General features: G+C 38.8%; 1 pseudogene; it reads right to left on the reverse strand.

Annotated features, from left to right (window-relative positions):
- Window positions 1–204: 204 nt before the first annotated feature.
- On the reverse strand, window positions 205–12,786 carry LOC137768298 (mitochondrial inner membrane m-AAA protease component paraplegin pseudogene; annotated as a pseudogene).
- Between the last annotated feature and the right edge of the window lie 2,528 nt (window positions 12,787–15,314).

A 15,314-nucleotide genomic window follows, 5' to 3' on the forward strand; every position in this document is an offset into this window, starting at 1 on the left:
AGAAAGTCCTCACACAGAAACGAAGACCCAACACAGCCAAAAAATAAATAAATCAATTAATTAACTAAAAAAAAAAAGAAGTTCACTTACTGGATCCAGTGGAAACACCGCATCCTCACTGGCACCATCAGGGAAGTCCAACTGTGTGGGCCGGGCCAGCTCTTCCTTCTCAGGCTTCCCCCGCCAGCATCTTGTTTCTCCCCTTCAGGTGTCGCTCCACCTCTGAGGCGCTATTTTCTTAGGCCGGTGAGGCGGCGGGCAAGGAAACCTTCCAGGCCCTCACACCTTAACACTTCCTCTTCCGGCGGGTGTTCGCCGGCACCTGATGCCTCTCCGGGTTGTTCTGGAGCACCTTCTCGGTATGCCTGTAGGCCTTAGCCACTAGCAGTTTTGCTTCACGGTCCATTATCTGCTGGAGGCCCTGGCTGAAGAGGCACCGTTAACTGTGAGGCCCTCCGGCGCCTCGGCGAAGGAGATGGGCTGGATGCTCGGTGCCACACCAAACTGCTTCCCCCTGGAATGGGCGGTGCGGGTGACCTTCCTCAGCGTGTCCTGTGCCTGGGAAGGGACCTTGTTGAAGGAGATGGTCCCCGACGACATGCGGTCGCCTAGGGCCTTGCACACCCTCTCCACCAGCGGCTTCATGGTGAAAAGGGGATGGTCTCTCACAAGCTTCGGAGCCAAGCCCAGTGCGGCGTTTGTCTGTGGCGCGATGGAGCCTTTCACCACAGCCTCCGTGTGCTCCAGCGACCAGCCAAACAAAGCATGGCCTAACTCGTGAAACGCAACCCACTTCCTGTCATCCTCTGAGACGATACTGCTCTTCCAGACAGCGCGAGAGGGAAAACTCGAGGTTGGCCGCTCGGTCTTCCTGCAGTTCTCGCGAGGCTTCGCTACAGAGCCCGGCGACACCCGCACAGCTGAGACCTGCCTTCAGCTGACAGGCAGTGTAGGTGAACGCTGCCGGCCCGGGTCAGCGCTGGCCTTTTCAGGTGCCGCTTGAAAACCTCCTGCCTTTCCCGCAGCGTGGGAAGGTCGATGAAGGCTTGGTGAAGTCGGCCTGGACTCAGCAGAGCGTTGTCAAAAATCTCAGTTCAGTTGGTGGACGCCAGGGCTCTGACGTGGTCGGTGGCGCACGGTCCAACCATTTTCACAGAAGCTGGTTCAGAGTCCGCCCCTCCTCCGTGTTGCAGGAGCCGGACCTGGTGGTGGGGCGCTGCTTGCCCACGGAGTCAGTCTCCTCAATGTACGCGACTCCCTCCGGGGCAGGGCGTGGGCTTCCTTGAAGAGGCTCCACAAATGCGCAGGGCCGAGACCTCCACAGACTCCGGACCGGCCAGCGCCAAGGAAGGCACGGCCTATGTCACTACCGCCTTGGCCAGCGGCGTCTTCCCACAGCCCGGGCAAACAGCAGCGCACCCTTCAGAACTTTGGCACCGAGCTGAAGGAAGCACTCCGGGCTCTTCAGGTAATCACAAACCCTGTGACTGCATTCCCACCAAGTCTTTTGAGGCTGACTCTTTTCCGCACCTTGTTGCCCACAATCATGAAACGAGGCATTTTAAGCTGATTAAAAACACTTGAATCCTGCTTCCTTCCCCGTCTCTCCAGTCAAATGGAAACAACGCACAGCCAAGCCCAGCGCTGATTTCCCCAAGGCGGAGGGGGCATTCCCTAAGAAGCCGTAGGAAACTGGGGGTCCGGGCCTTGCCTTCCGTGTTCAGCTTCTCTTCAGCCTCCAGAGTTTCTCTTTTGAACTGTCCATATCTGCACCTGCATTCAGTACACCCAGGCCAGCCTAGGACGCCGAACACTACAGCTCTGGGTGCAGGCCGACTCCCACCACATCCTCCCGGGCACCAGGTGGACCCGTGGGGCCTCGCCCGTGGCCAGCGCCTCGTAGACAAAGTCGGTCCCGGAATGTTGGCCCCGCAGGTGCTGAGGAGTGCAGCGGCTGCGCCGCCACAGCGACGGGGACAAGGTACAGGTGATCCTCCCTCCCCTTGCGCCTCCTCTTCCTCTCCTTGGTCTTCAGGGCTCCTCCTCTTGGATTTAGCAGTGGCTTTAGTTTCTGCTTCATCCTTGAGGTGTTAAGTTAGTAAGTACCATCTAAAAGTTTGTAGAGTCTGACCGGATTCTGGACCAGGTGCTGTGTCAGCAGCCATCCGCAGGTCCCGTCAGGGGTCAGGGTGAGCTGACGCCCTTGCCAGCTCTGCGGGGGCTCGGCCTCCAACGCGGGGGAGACCTGCCCAGGCCTGCAGAGGCCTGTGAAGCACGTTTGTCTCCTCGCCGACCCGCGCAGCCACCTGGGCCCGGTGCCCTGGCTGAGGGCACACTCCCCCTCCCCCACCCCCCCGCCCCTTTTTTTTTTTTTTTTAATTTTAGACTTTAACCACTTCACCTTTGAAGGGGAAACTATTTTGCATGGAAATTATGTTCCATCAGGCTTCTGCCTTAGAGCACTCCTCAAAACATCATAAAATGTGGTATACTTGTTGTTCTAATGAATCTTCAAGCCTCACTACCTTTCCAACCAAATAGTTGTCTCTGAGCTTGCCTCTTAGAGAAATTCTGGAGCCGCTCTGTAAATATCAATATTATCAACCTTCAAATTGTATATACATATAGATTTAGAGTATACTAATACGAATTTCATTTCATTGACTCCTACTGTTTTTGCATTTTTTTGAAGATTATTTCTTAGTTTCATTGTTTTAATGGAAGTACAGTGCAATGAAAACAACTTGATAAACTTGTAGAAATGATTTAAATTAATAAAAGCCTGTTACATGTTTACTAAGAGACCCAAACACTAGATGTTCAGCCTTCCTATTTCTATGTAAGATGTTAATTAATAGCAGCTACTGCTTTTGCATCCTTCCCAAGGCTTATGAATAACAAGCCTTCCCTCATTTTGTTTAGCATATGATGCATGGCTTTTGACTCTTCTCTAGGGATTTATTTGACTCACATTGTACAAGTTTTAGAAACACTACTGAAGATTTAGATTGAGTGAATACCCAAGGGCCTAGGTAAACCAATATCTAGATTGAGTTGTTATTTAAGTACTATTTAACAAAATTACACTTGCATCACCTGGGAATATTTTGAAGTGGCAGTTTGATGTAGAGGACAGCTACTGTAGTGCTACTCACTTTAATTTATTCAAAGGGAAATCAAGTCATAAGAGGAAAAAAGTCTCTATATTCAGATAACCATCACTGCTAACTGGTGATACATGGTCGTTCTTTCCTAGGCAGGGTTATTGATTTGGAAAGGACAGTTATTTTGTAGCTGTATAAGAAAATGAAACTATCAGGGTTATATGTGTGTTTTTACCACATTTGTAAATTCCGTAAGAAAGGATTCGGCCATTGCATTTTATTCAGAGGTAAAAAGAGAAGGTAAATTTTTCTGCAGAGTATACGTGTTTTATCCAAAATTGTACTTTCAAAATATGTACAGATTTTAAAATACTAACTGTGATCAGGTCATTATCTAATTACTGGCAGTTTTAATTTTTAAAAATATAATTACCTCATTTTTAATTTAAGCTGTCACATAGTGGGGAAATGCTGAACAGGATGTGTTTTTCTCTTGGAACACTCTAGGAATGATCTGCTTGTACCTTTTTATAACTGTTCTTTTGCAAAGACTGATTAGAATAAAAAAAAAATACATATTTTACCTGCTGAAAAAAGTGGCCGACTATGCTAGTCACATTTAAATATAATTTACCAATAAAAGAAAGCATTTTGTAATCCCAAATTATGGGGAAAAATGTTTAAATAAATTTTTTAATTGCCAGTTCTGCTTAGTTGTAGTTGATTTTTTAAACATGAATATTTTTTAGTAATATTAATTTGACATCTCATAGGCTTATTATTTAAAATACATTTTTTTCCCTAGAGATATAACATGAACAACTTAAGAAAATAAGTAAAATGCATGTTTTATAATAGAATGTATTTCAAGTTGTAGCTTCTTGTAGTGGAAAAAGAGTGCATACTGTTTTCTATGATTGTACCAGTTTACATCCCCACCAATGATCTACAAGTGTTCCATTTCTCCACACTTTAGGTACGTAGACTTCTGATCTCAAATTTCCGATACCTTATCGTATCTCTATCTATACTATTTTTAGACCCCCCTCCTTAGTTTTATATTTTCATCCTCTCTTTAAATTGTATTTTTCCAGTGAACTTTTGTCATCCTTTCATTTATTCCCATCCTTTTCCCGCATACCATAGATTTTCACATCTCCCATTTGGAATTAACCATTTCCATTTTTTTCCCCAGTTTGTTAAGTATACTGTTTGTAGTTCTAATGTTTTTTTCAACAAACGTGTTAAAGTGAATATAAAAATCCATATGTTCAAGTTGCTCTTATTTTAGTCTCAATGGATTTGGGGAATTTTTTTGGTAACAAAACCATAATTTTTATAATCAAACATGACATTTCTAATTAATGAAGTGTCTGAAATGAGCAATTTGTTTAAAGGAGTTTGTCCTAGGCCTTTTTTTTTCTGATTTATTTTATTGAAGTACAGTTGATTTACAACATCCTATGCCTGTTTTGGTAAGAGAAATGTATTACTAACTTTAAAAATTTCCTTATATAGGTGCAACAGGAATAGAACTACCATAAGTTAATATCATTCTGTATCATGAATATCTGACTAATTTCTTACTTAATTTTCTGGATCAATTTAAGGACAACCTGAGATTGATTAAAAAAATATTTTTACATGTAAAAAAAGGCAGATCAAATATCTTTTCTTATTTTACTAGTACATTATTAATTTGATTTCTATTTTGCGTAAATATAATAGTATCTTAATTCATTTGTTCAGTCTCTTGATTTCCTCCCAATGTTGGTGAAAGGAGCCATGTTCCAGTGTGTCAGTAATATACACAAGTTTAGCAGAGATATTTATCTCTAGGAACTATGTATGACAGGATATGCCGAGTAATTTGGCAAGGGTGGCCACTGGGCCTTACAGTGTAGATCTGAAAAGTTTATTTCTTTAGGATGATAAAAGAGCAAGCCAGAATGAGAGGCTATGGGAAAAGATTAGGAGGAATTTAGAGCAATAGTATGGATTGAGCATCTACTCTGTGTAAAGGACTTCCTAGTTGTTGTGGAGGAGGGCTCCAAAAAAAAAAAAAAAAAAGAATAAGATTGCTTCTCCCATCTTGAAAGTGATCTAGAGCTGCTTGAGAATAAGAAGCAACAGTAAAAGGGAAAACATCAACAACATAAATTATACTTTTCTTAAGTGCTCTATTCTTTCAGGTGCAATTCCTATAATGGCAACAAATGACTTGCCAATAATACAGTGAAAGAAGCGTCAAAAGTCACTCTACTAACTATTCATCCTCAGTCTCTCTTTCCAAAAAGAGAGGGCTGCTCTTCTGTAGGATCTAGAGTTTAAAACTATGTCCCTAAATTTGAGTATTGCCAGGTATTCTCATTCTGTTCTCATTCTCCAACAATATAGACAGTTAAAATGTATTTCTAGAAAAAGCTGGTCAGGGATTCACATACATGTACTTTAAGAAAAAGTACTATTTTGGAGACCATTAAAGGTGTGAATCAGTAATGGAGATATAAAAAGTTGGAATTATTTTAAATGTGATAAATTACTTTAAATGTTCTTTAGGCATTTTAGTGAAATTTTACTTACACAATTACAGGATGAAAGGTCATGAAAGGGTTGATATATCAACATAAATAACACACACTCTTTGCTCTTAAGTAGCTAACAGTCTAGTAAGAAAGACACCTGCATTACTAAATATAATGCACATGTGATGTGTTCAGTTGTAGTGGCCAAGCCATTAAGTCTAGTGGAGTGCAGGAGAAGGATTCCTAGTGGATGACACATTTAGAGTTACTTGAATTTCATACAGGGTGTGTGTGTGGCAGTAAGAAAGATAATCCAAAACTCAAGAGAGGATGGTAAGAATGAATGTAAGGTGTGATAGCCCATAGTCAGGAAGGCCCCTTTAAAGGATACTGCAAATGAAAATAATGTGAACTCATTATTTGAACTCTTGATGTGTTTCCAAATTATTAGAGCAAGGTCCTTTTAAGTTACTTAAGGAAAATTGAAATCTAACTTTTGAGAGTCTCATTGTAGCATGCTCTCCACCATTCTGTATTCCTCAGACCCATGTGATTTCACAGATCTTAGAGGCGAATGTTACAGTTATTTTGTTCTCATTTATGTAAACTATGTTAACCACACAGCAATGCGTATTTATACTAGTCTGTTTCCTGCCACACAAATCCGCTCTGTTCTCTTTCCTCTACCCCCACCGCTGACATACAGATGTACATGGCTACACACACACATATACACTAAAGAAAGATTTATGTTTCCGCTTGATGACTAGCTATTAAACACAGCCTTTGGTTATGGGAAGATCACTAAAACATACACAGGTAGAACATATTTATATAAAGAGAAGCAATATCAAGTTCAGGAAGTAAATGCTAGAAACTAGCCATCAAATAGGATTAGCTTAGCTTCACTAGAGATTTTTCCTTCATATATTAAGCTTTCTTTCCTTCTGTGAAGATTATTATTTTGCACTCCAAACATCCAGAGCTAACTGAGCAAAATAACCTCCTTGTCTAGACATTGCCTAATAGACCATGGGGAAGGGGGTGGGAGGATGTGGAAGGTTTACAACAGGAGAAATATCTGTACAATCAGTTAAATATCTGCATGATGTGAGTTTTCAGAATAAAAGTATTGCTTGGACTTGACGTGTACTTCTTATGGAAGAGGATTGATTGACTAGAAAGAGTATATTCAAAACAGAGCACATGGCACTTAAAAAACTTTATCTATGAAAGTAGTGCATTCTTAATTTTGGAGAGACTTGAGTAATTTAGTATGATTAAGTAAGCAGTAGGCACATAAGATAGTGGATTTACAGAAAAGAAAAAAGAAAACAGGCGCTGCCTTGCTCTGTTATTATATGTGCACACCAAGTAGAATATAATAGAATTTGCAAGGGTGACAGAAGTTCACCAAAACTACTTAATTTTCTTGTCCGTGTTGTTCCAAAACTCTTAATGTGATCAAAAGGATTTTGTGAATACAGCAGGACTTGTATATACCTCATTGGATTTTAAATTCCCATGACAAGCCCCTTTGTTCTCTTGTGAGTGTCCCTGCCCTTGACAACCATAACATAAGACTATAACTACTTTCATATTCTATGCATTTTCCACACTTTTTGTCATCTCTATGACATAAAAGTGTATAATAATTCACGCTTGGGTAGGCATAGCATCCCCTCTCTGATTTCAACATAAGAGAATTGTCTACTAGATTAACTGGAGGACTTTTGTCCTGGAAAACTCTGGTTAAAAAGTGAGGTGTAGTAGTGTGAGAAACAAAGACCCCATGTTTAAAATACATAGTAAAGTACAGATAAAAGAATATAACCTAAAAGGAGAGGGAAAGAAGAGTGAGACAAGAAATAATGGATGGAGATAGGAGAGTTTGGAGAGTGGATGAAGAATTAATTGGGAGGTGATGACAGTTGTTTCTCTCTCTCTCCTACTGTGTGTGTTTGTGTGTATGAATGTAAGAAAGAGAAAGTAGACTTTTAAGAAAGTTTGTTATGCTGAGTATCCCCATTTGGCATTTTTGAGAAAATTCATAAGGGTAACTGACTGTATGTTGGCTACATCTGTAAATACTGTACTTGAGTCTTGTGAAAGATATTTTTACCAGATAAAATCATTGCTCTCATAGAAATATGAAATGAATGTGTACCAAATATTTTATTTAACTCATTTATTAATAGGGGACGTGTAAGATGTTACAAAGGGTAGTTCAAAGGAGAATTCAAAGTACTGCACATATAGGTAAAGCAAGAATGCCAAAATGAATTTACAAATAGATGCAAAATTGGCTTTTTTCCACAAGAAGGAAGGGAAGTCAATTGTCCTGTCACTTGATAATTCATTTGCATATGGAAAATAATAATATGCAATGCTATGAATTGGTGAAGATAACCTGGAGGGCCAAGTTAGGACATCTACTACTCATTTTTGCCCATTTTAAAGTCTTTTACAATTTTTCCTGGCTGTATGTACCAGGTTCATATTGTATTTAAAATTACAATTTAGGAACCATGTTTTAAAAATGCCATACACCTGTAAATTGAGGAGAAAATGAGAGAAAAGCCAAAATGTTATTTATTCAACTTGCTTTTTCAATTTTCCAGTGGTTGTCCGGTATAATGACTCCTCAGGTCCTGCCAGTTTTCTAACTTTCCATCTAATAAATGCTTTAATTATTACACTGAAAACTCACATTGGTAAATCTTCCACTTCCCGTATTTACCACATCGACACTCTCTTTATCTTCCCAAAGGGTAAGTGAAATATCATGTGCATGATCTGTTGTTCTTGTCCCATTGGAATAGAGATAGAAGTGAGAAAAACAATCCTGATAAAGTAAGAATAAGGAGCATTAATTATAGGGGTTTAGAGTTAATTTGTTTAAAGTGAAGTTCTCACTTCCAGATCATCAGTTTCAAAGTATTAGAAAAGCCATATTAATTTGCCTAATGAATGGGTATTGAGCACTAAATGCTAAATAAAAATATAAGTAATCTTAGCACTTGGATGGCCACTAAGTTAAAACTATACAATCGATTTTCTTCTTTTCTGGGAAGCCCTTTAGCAAAATGGAATTAATCATTAATTTGAAAGATAGGTGATAGTTAAAAGTGTTTTACAAATTCACAAGTATCATACTATAAATATATTCGTGGTGTTATGCCAGTATTTACTGATTTTCAATTTTGATGCATGGGACTTGCAATTTAATGTATTTTAATTAAAGGTAAATTGCAGTTATACCTAAGAAAAGCAAAAGACAAAATTTTTTAACATTGTCTGATTAAAGGCTCAGTCTTTTAACATAAAAGCCAATCTAAACATGTACAACACCATATCATAAGAATGGGTTACCAAACTGTTTCTGGTTTGCTTCATCTATGTTAATAACACTGAGCTCAAGTATGATATATATCCCTATTAAAGTGATGTAAATATAGGAAGTTTAGTCTGAGAATTGCTTGTGTAATTTTTCTTGTTTTGTATTTTGCTAGTACCTAGAAAATGAGATTAGTCACTTCAGAATAGTTTTGTCATTTCCTAGGTGATTTACTGTGTGTAGATATTAAGCTTTGATTTAGCGTTTGTACCAAATAAATCACTAAGAGTCGATAGGAACAAATTTCAGAAAATGACTTAGTACATTTAACAAAACCAAAAAATAATTTGAAGTGTTAATTTTAATTAAGTTTTTGGATAAAGCTTATATTATTTACCATTCTTGCCTCAAGTTGGCCATGGAGAACATAAATTTAATGACTTGTTAAGAATAAATTACTGCTATGATTTTCCAAGCAAACAGCAAGTATAGCAACATTATATGGGAAACACAAATTTAGTAGCTTGTTAACAACAAAATACAATACTGAGGCTTTTTTATACTTTGTCCTACATTGAGGGGTTAAAAAAGCAGTAAAATGGTACAAGTAATAAAATAGCTGCTGCTAAACATCAAATTAGGCTCAAAGAAATATGCAAGTTTATTAATCATCATTAAAGTTATTATCAGGCCTACAGTATGAGAAGTTTGTAGTTTAAACCCTTTGCTTTTAAACTAGGTACCAATTAAAATTATAGCTACAATATAGTGCTGTGGTTCTGACAAAAACTCACTCCTTAACCAAACGTTAGTCAGACTCCTCTGAGCCCTTTTTTAGACTCTGCTTTGTCCTTGGGCCTTGTCCTCAAGCCCTCCTAGCTCAGTTGTAGCAAGAATCCTGCTAAGTCATTGTAGAGAGAATCCCTACTCTTAATATCTGATCACCCTGGCCTGCTTTCACGATGAATCCTGTTAAGTAGGTTTAGCAGAAATCCCCTCTACCCTTGATGTCTTCTCTTAGTCATTTTCCGTCCGCTGATACCACCTTCCCCAACTGCGGTTCATTGGCTATAAATCCCCACCTGTCCCTGCTGTACTTAGAGTTGAGCTTAAACTCTCCCCCCTTTTGCAATAATTTTGACACCTATAGCAATAGTCTTGAATAAATTCTTCCTTATTATTTAACAAGTGTCAGAATAATTCTTTCTGTAGCAGTTCAAAGGATATACTTGAGCCAGTGTAAAAATCAAGAAGATGCATTAGCTGCCAAACATTTTTGAAAATATACAATTAATTACTTCCAATTTTCTGAATCACAATTTCAGTTTTTATTAACATTGTTTAATATTAAAATCTTTTTATGAAAACAAAATCAATAAACATATCTTGAGTTCAAATTTCATATAAATGCATTACTTTAAAAATTTAAAGAAAACTTTGATCTTTTTATCCTAGTTCCCCAAGATAACCTGTATCAACACTTGGTGGATTTTTTTCTAATACTTTTCCTTGGAATGCTTATTTTTATTTTTATTTAATTTTATTTATTTATTTTTTAAAATAAATTTATTTATTTACTTTTGGCTACTTTGGGTCTTTGTTGCTGTGCACGGGCTTTCTGTAGTTGCGGCGAGCGGTGTCTACTCTTTGTTGCAGTGTGGGGGCTTCTCATTGCGGTGGCTTCTCTTTGTTGTGGAACACGGGCTCTAGGCGCGTGGGCTTCAGTAGTTGTGGCATGCAGGCTCAGTATTTGTGGCTCACGGGCTGTAGAGCGCAGGCTCAGTAGCTGTGGCGCATGGGCTTAGTTGCTCCGCGGCATGTGGGATCATCCCAGACCAGGGCTCGAACCCGTGTCCCCTGCATTGGCAGGAGGATTCTTAACCACTGCGCCACCAGGGAGATCCCCTGGAATGCTTATTTTTCAAGCATTAATTGAACTCCTCAAAGTACCACTGTTTTTCTGTCCATGGTTGAGTGATAAACTGTTCACATCTTGTACAATATTTAGTATATATAAAGTATAAAGGGGCAGTAATTCTGCTGCTAAAACAAAATAAGCACAAAGCTGGTGCTTTATAAAATCCAAACAACACACAAAATCATTAACCGTGAAGATTCCTGGGGGTTTACATATGTGTGTTTGGTGTTGGTGGTGGTAAGAAGAGGATTGGGCAACATTTATATTTTACTTGACATACCTCATTTGATTTTAATTTTTTAAAAATGACTTTTACAATAAAAATAACATACAAAGTGTAGTACTTAGTATGTCTTTGATCAATAATTGACACAATAATGATGATAGGGTTTACTCCAGATACCTATTGCCCTACCCACTTTATCATGTCTCTAGAAAAGGCTCTTCATCATGTGATGATAGGGTTGAATTGAATTGTTTTTTTTCCTACTCATCTGAAAGCCTAAACGAAGATATTGTGCTGTTTCCTTCCCAGCACCACTTTTGAACCAGAATACCAAGTCTCCCTTTTATTTTTATTCAGATGCTATACACTTTGAGTCTACAACCTTCTTTATATAATCAGTGTTACCATTCAACCCCAGATAAATCACTTGTATCTCTGTGGATAACTTCAGTTGAGTATTCATATGTGTATTTTCCAACTAACTTCAACTGACCTCATTCTCATGATTTCCAAATTGATGTTGGCTATCAATGCAACTCTTCAAGTCCACGTCATCTTACTCTCCTCAATAACCCTGACCTTTACTTATCTTTATTCTAGATTGACCACCCAGTAATAGAGCCCCACTCTGAACCTCATCAGCACATCCACATCCAACAACTCAAACTCTGTACTTGGCATGTGTAATCAAAACTTCCTCGTTTGTTTCCCATATCCATACACCCACTAAATCTGTTCTCTAACTTCACTAAGAATGCCAGTTTCTCAGCTTCTCTTTCTTTAATTCTCTCCTTTAAAAAAATATATGTATATATTTGTGGCCTTCTATGCATCTTTGCTCAGAAAGCTTTTTTTTAAATCATTTTTCTGGATTCTCTGGACCAATCTAATTATTTCTACTGGTTGGATTCATCGTAATTCTTGTGGGTGAGCCATCCAGAATTCCTTTGTTGATGCCTGCGATCTAAGTCTCACTCTCCAGCCTTCCTTTAGGTATATGAACCTAAACGTCTATTGGATAATTTTGCTCTGTGCTTAAACTAGTTATCTTTTTGAAAAAAATTATCTTTGCCACCACGAATTCTGAAAAACACAGCCAGTAAAACCCCAGAGCCCACAATGAGCAGTTTAGCTTGGCTAGAGCACAGGGCATATCTGCACCAGTAAGAAGATAAGGCTTGAAAAGAGGTTTGGGAGCTCTCTAAACTAATCTTTTTATCTTTTCCAGTGATTCTCAAATTGGAGTTCAAAGTTACTCAAGGAATCTGTGGATAGAAATGTATTTAGCAGAACTGATTTTCTTAGGAGACAACCAAAGGTAATACTCAGTGAATAAATGCAGCTCAGAGTCCAGAATCCACAGTTGATAAGCAGCAATTACTGCATTGGGATTCTTTGTGGCTCCTTTTGGCCTTGAGACCTAAAACTAAGAGGACACACTTTATTGAACCCATACACACCCAATATATGATGGTAGAGCATGGCCAGAAAACCACACCCACACAAAAATAGTCCCACTTGAAAGAGAAGAATGGAAGTCAAAAAACAGTAAAAAATCTATAGCTTCTCTGAGCTTACTGTGAAGGCCTCTTACTTACTCTGGAGGTCAGGAGGTTCTTTAGGTAGGGTATGCTTCTCCTGGGAGAGCTGTTTTGTTCCTCTTCTTTATTTTTCATTATCCTCTTTGACCAGTTCTAAACTGAGGCTATGTAACTTTCTTAGCTCACTTCCTGCTCATTGAAGTTTGAGGAACCACAGGTTACTTTAATTCCCAAAGAGTCACAGGCTTTTCTAATTCAGGCTCATGGCTTCTTTGGCAGTTACTACCCTTTCAGTCTGTTTGCTTCCAGTCTATTCTTGTGTTGGGACCATCTAGCCCCATATTAAAAATGCAGATTCCCATACTTCACTCAGTCACAATCTCAAGAGGTGAGGTAAGAGGCAGGGTCTGAGAATATGCATTTTAACAAACTCTGTTAAATAATTTTGGTTCTATGTAAATTTGGGGAACTACTGGGTTACACTGAAGGTGATTCTTTGAGATAGGAGATGTTTTTGAGTTATTCAGAGGTAAAAAGATGGGTCCTAGGAGCCTGAAGTAAGGTAGTTACAGGGCAGATTGACAGAAATAAAGGATTCCAAAAATATTTTGGAGCTAGAATCCACAAAAGTTGGAAACATTACAGTTAGGAGATATTAAAAAAAATAAAGGAATTAGGATGAACTTCCAAGTTTTGCATGGAGTAAAGTGCATAGGAGTGTTCTTCATCAAGGTAAAAATACAAAAGAAAGAGTTTCTCTTGTTGATTTGCAGGTGTTTGTGGAGCATGGATAGAGAGGGTCTGTTAATTGAGGGATGAAACTTGAGGGATGAGAAGGTAAAAGAAGAAGGTAGAGTTTGTAGTCTTTGAGGAGAGAGTATTTTGAATGATTCTGTTCCAGTGCTATTCATTTGAGGTCTGATTAGCATACATTTTCCTCAGGTCCTTATGCTGAACAAGAACTCATTGTGTAGTCTTTTATGCACTGGAGAGTGATTGTGGTTCTTTTAAAGTTAGGAGATTTCCTTGAAAGTATGATGTTCTATGATGTATTTGTGAGAAAAAAAAGACTTCCGCTTGACAAATTATTTTTGAGCCTTAAACAGTTCAGTTCTCTTCCATTAACTATAAACCAGAATTCTATTGACGCTCAAAAGGATGTGTTATTCTGTCTCCTACCTTGTCTGAGACCGTGAAAGCATTACCTCTTTTCAGCACTAGGTGTTAACAAACATAAAGTAAAACTAGGAATGTTTCTACGTTTTCAAGACAAAAATTCCCTTGCTTGGGAATTGATGTACAATCTCTCAATCCCACAGGTCCCTGGTTAGACAAAAGGAGAGATAAAATGTGTGGCTGCAACCAGGGATGTAGTGTATCTGCTGTTCGTGCTTTTGCTCATTTTTTAATTTTAATTTTTATTTATTTATTTATTTATTTATCCATTTATTTATGGCTGTGTTGGGTCTTCGTTTCTGTGCGAAGGCTTTCTCTAGTTGTGGACAAGCGGGGGCCACTCTTCATCACGGTGCACGGGCCTCTCACTATCGCGGCCTCTCTTGTTAGGGAGCACACTCTCCAGACGCGCAGGCTCAGTAATTGTGGCTCACGGGCCCAGCTGCTCCGCAGCATGTGGGATCTTCCCAGACCAGGGCTCGAACTGGTGTCCCCTGCATTGGCAGGCAGATTCTCAACCACTGCGCCACCAGGGAAGCCCTGCTCATTTTTTTAACTATAAAAATTCAAGAATTTTGATTATACCTACCAATGATCTACCAGAAGTATAGATTCCCTCTATTTTGCTCTGACCTAAGAGTTTCAGCAGCACTTCTCCATTTAATAAAAATAAAAAAGAAGAGAGGATTCAATAAATGTGTCCATGCCGTAGGAAGATAAAGCAAAAGTGTCCCTTGAGGCTCTCTCACACGACTCTGACAATTATAGCAGGGTGCTCTGGGGACATATCAATATATCATTGTGTCTCCCAGGAGCACTAGATCAGCTTTCCCCTCCCAAGTGGGATCATTTTGCCTGACCAAAGTACTCTGACCTTTATACTACCCCACTGCCTTGTCATCCTTTCTGCCACCACTCCACTTCCCCTGGCTGTGCTTCAAGACAATCCCCAAATTCTATAAGACACCTGTACTCTCATTCTAGAAAATGTTAAGAAATAAAAAAAAAATTAATGAAAAATATACAATGTTAAAATATGTATTTTTACTAATTTTTATCTGCTGAAGATGTATGTATCTAGATACATTTTCAATAATACTCTAACTTGTCTTTGTATTTTTAAAAATTTTATGTCTGTTTCTGTTACACAGTAGGCAATTATGAGCTTTTCATTTATTCTGCACAAAGTTTTCTGTGTGTTAAATAGAAAAGAAAAAATATGTAGGTAAATATTTGGCTCAATATAAATCACATTTATAGAGTTTCTTAGCACAAAACAAGATTTACCTAGTTTGTTGGTGATTGTTTTTGTTTTCTTATGTTTGTGTGACAGTAGAATGAAATAGCTTCACAAATGAGAGACAAATATTTATTTACTTTTTAAAAACCTTAGGATCCATTTAAATCTGTCCTTTATCTGAGAGGCCCTGAAACCTGATGGGGAGGTTGAGATTTGTGAAACCACTCTCAATTTCTGGCTCTGACAT

This window comes from Eschrichtius robustus, chromosome 8 (assembly GCF_028021215.1).
Source record: "Eschrichtius robustus isolate mEscRob2 chromosome 8, mEscRob2.pri, whole genome shotgun sequence".
NCBI classification, from domain to species: Eukaryota; Metazoa; Chordata; class Mammalia; order Artiodactyla; family Eschrichtiidae; genus Eschrichtius; species Eschrichtius robustus.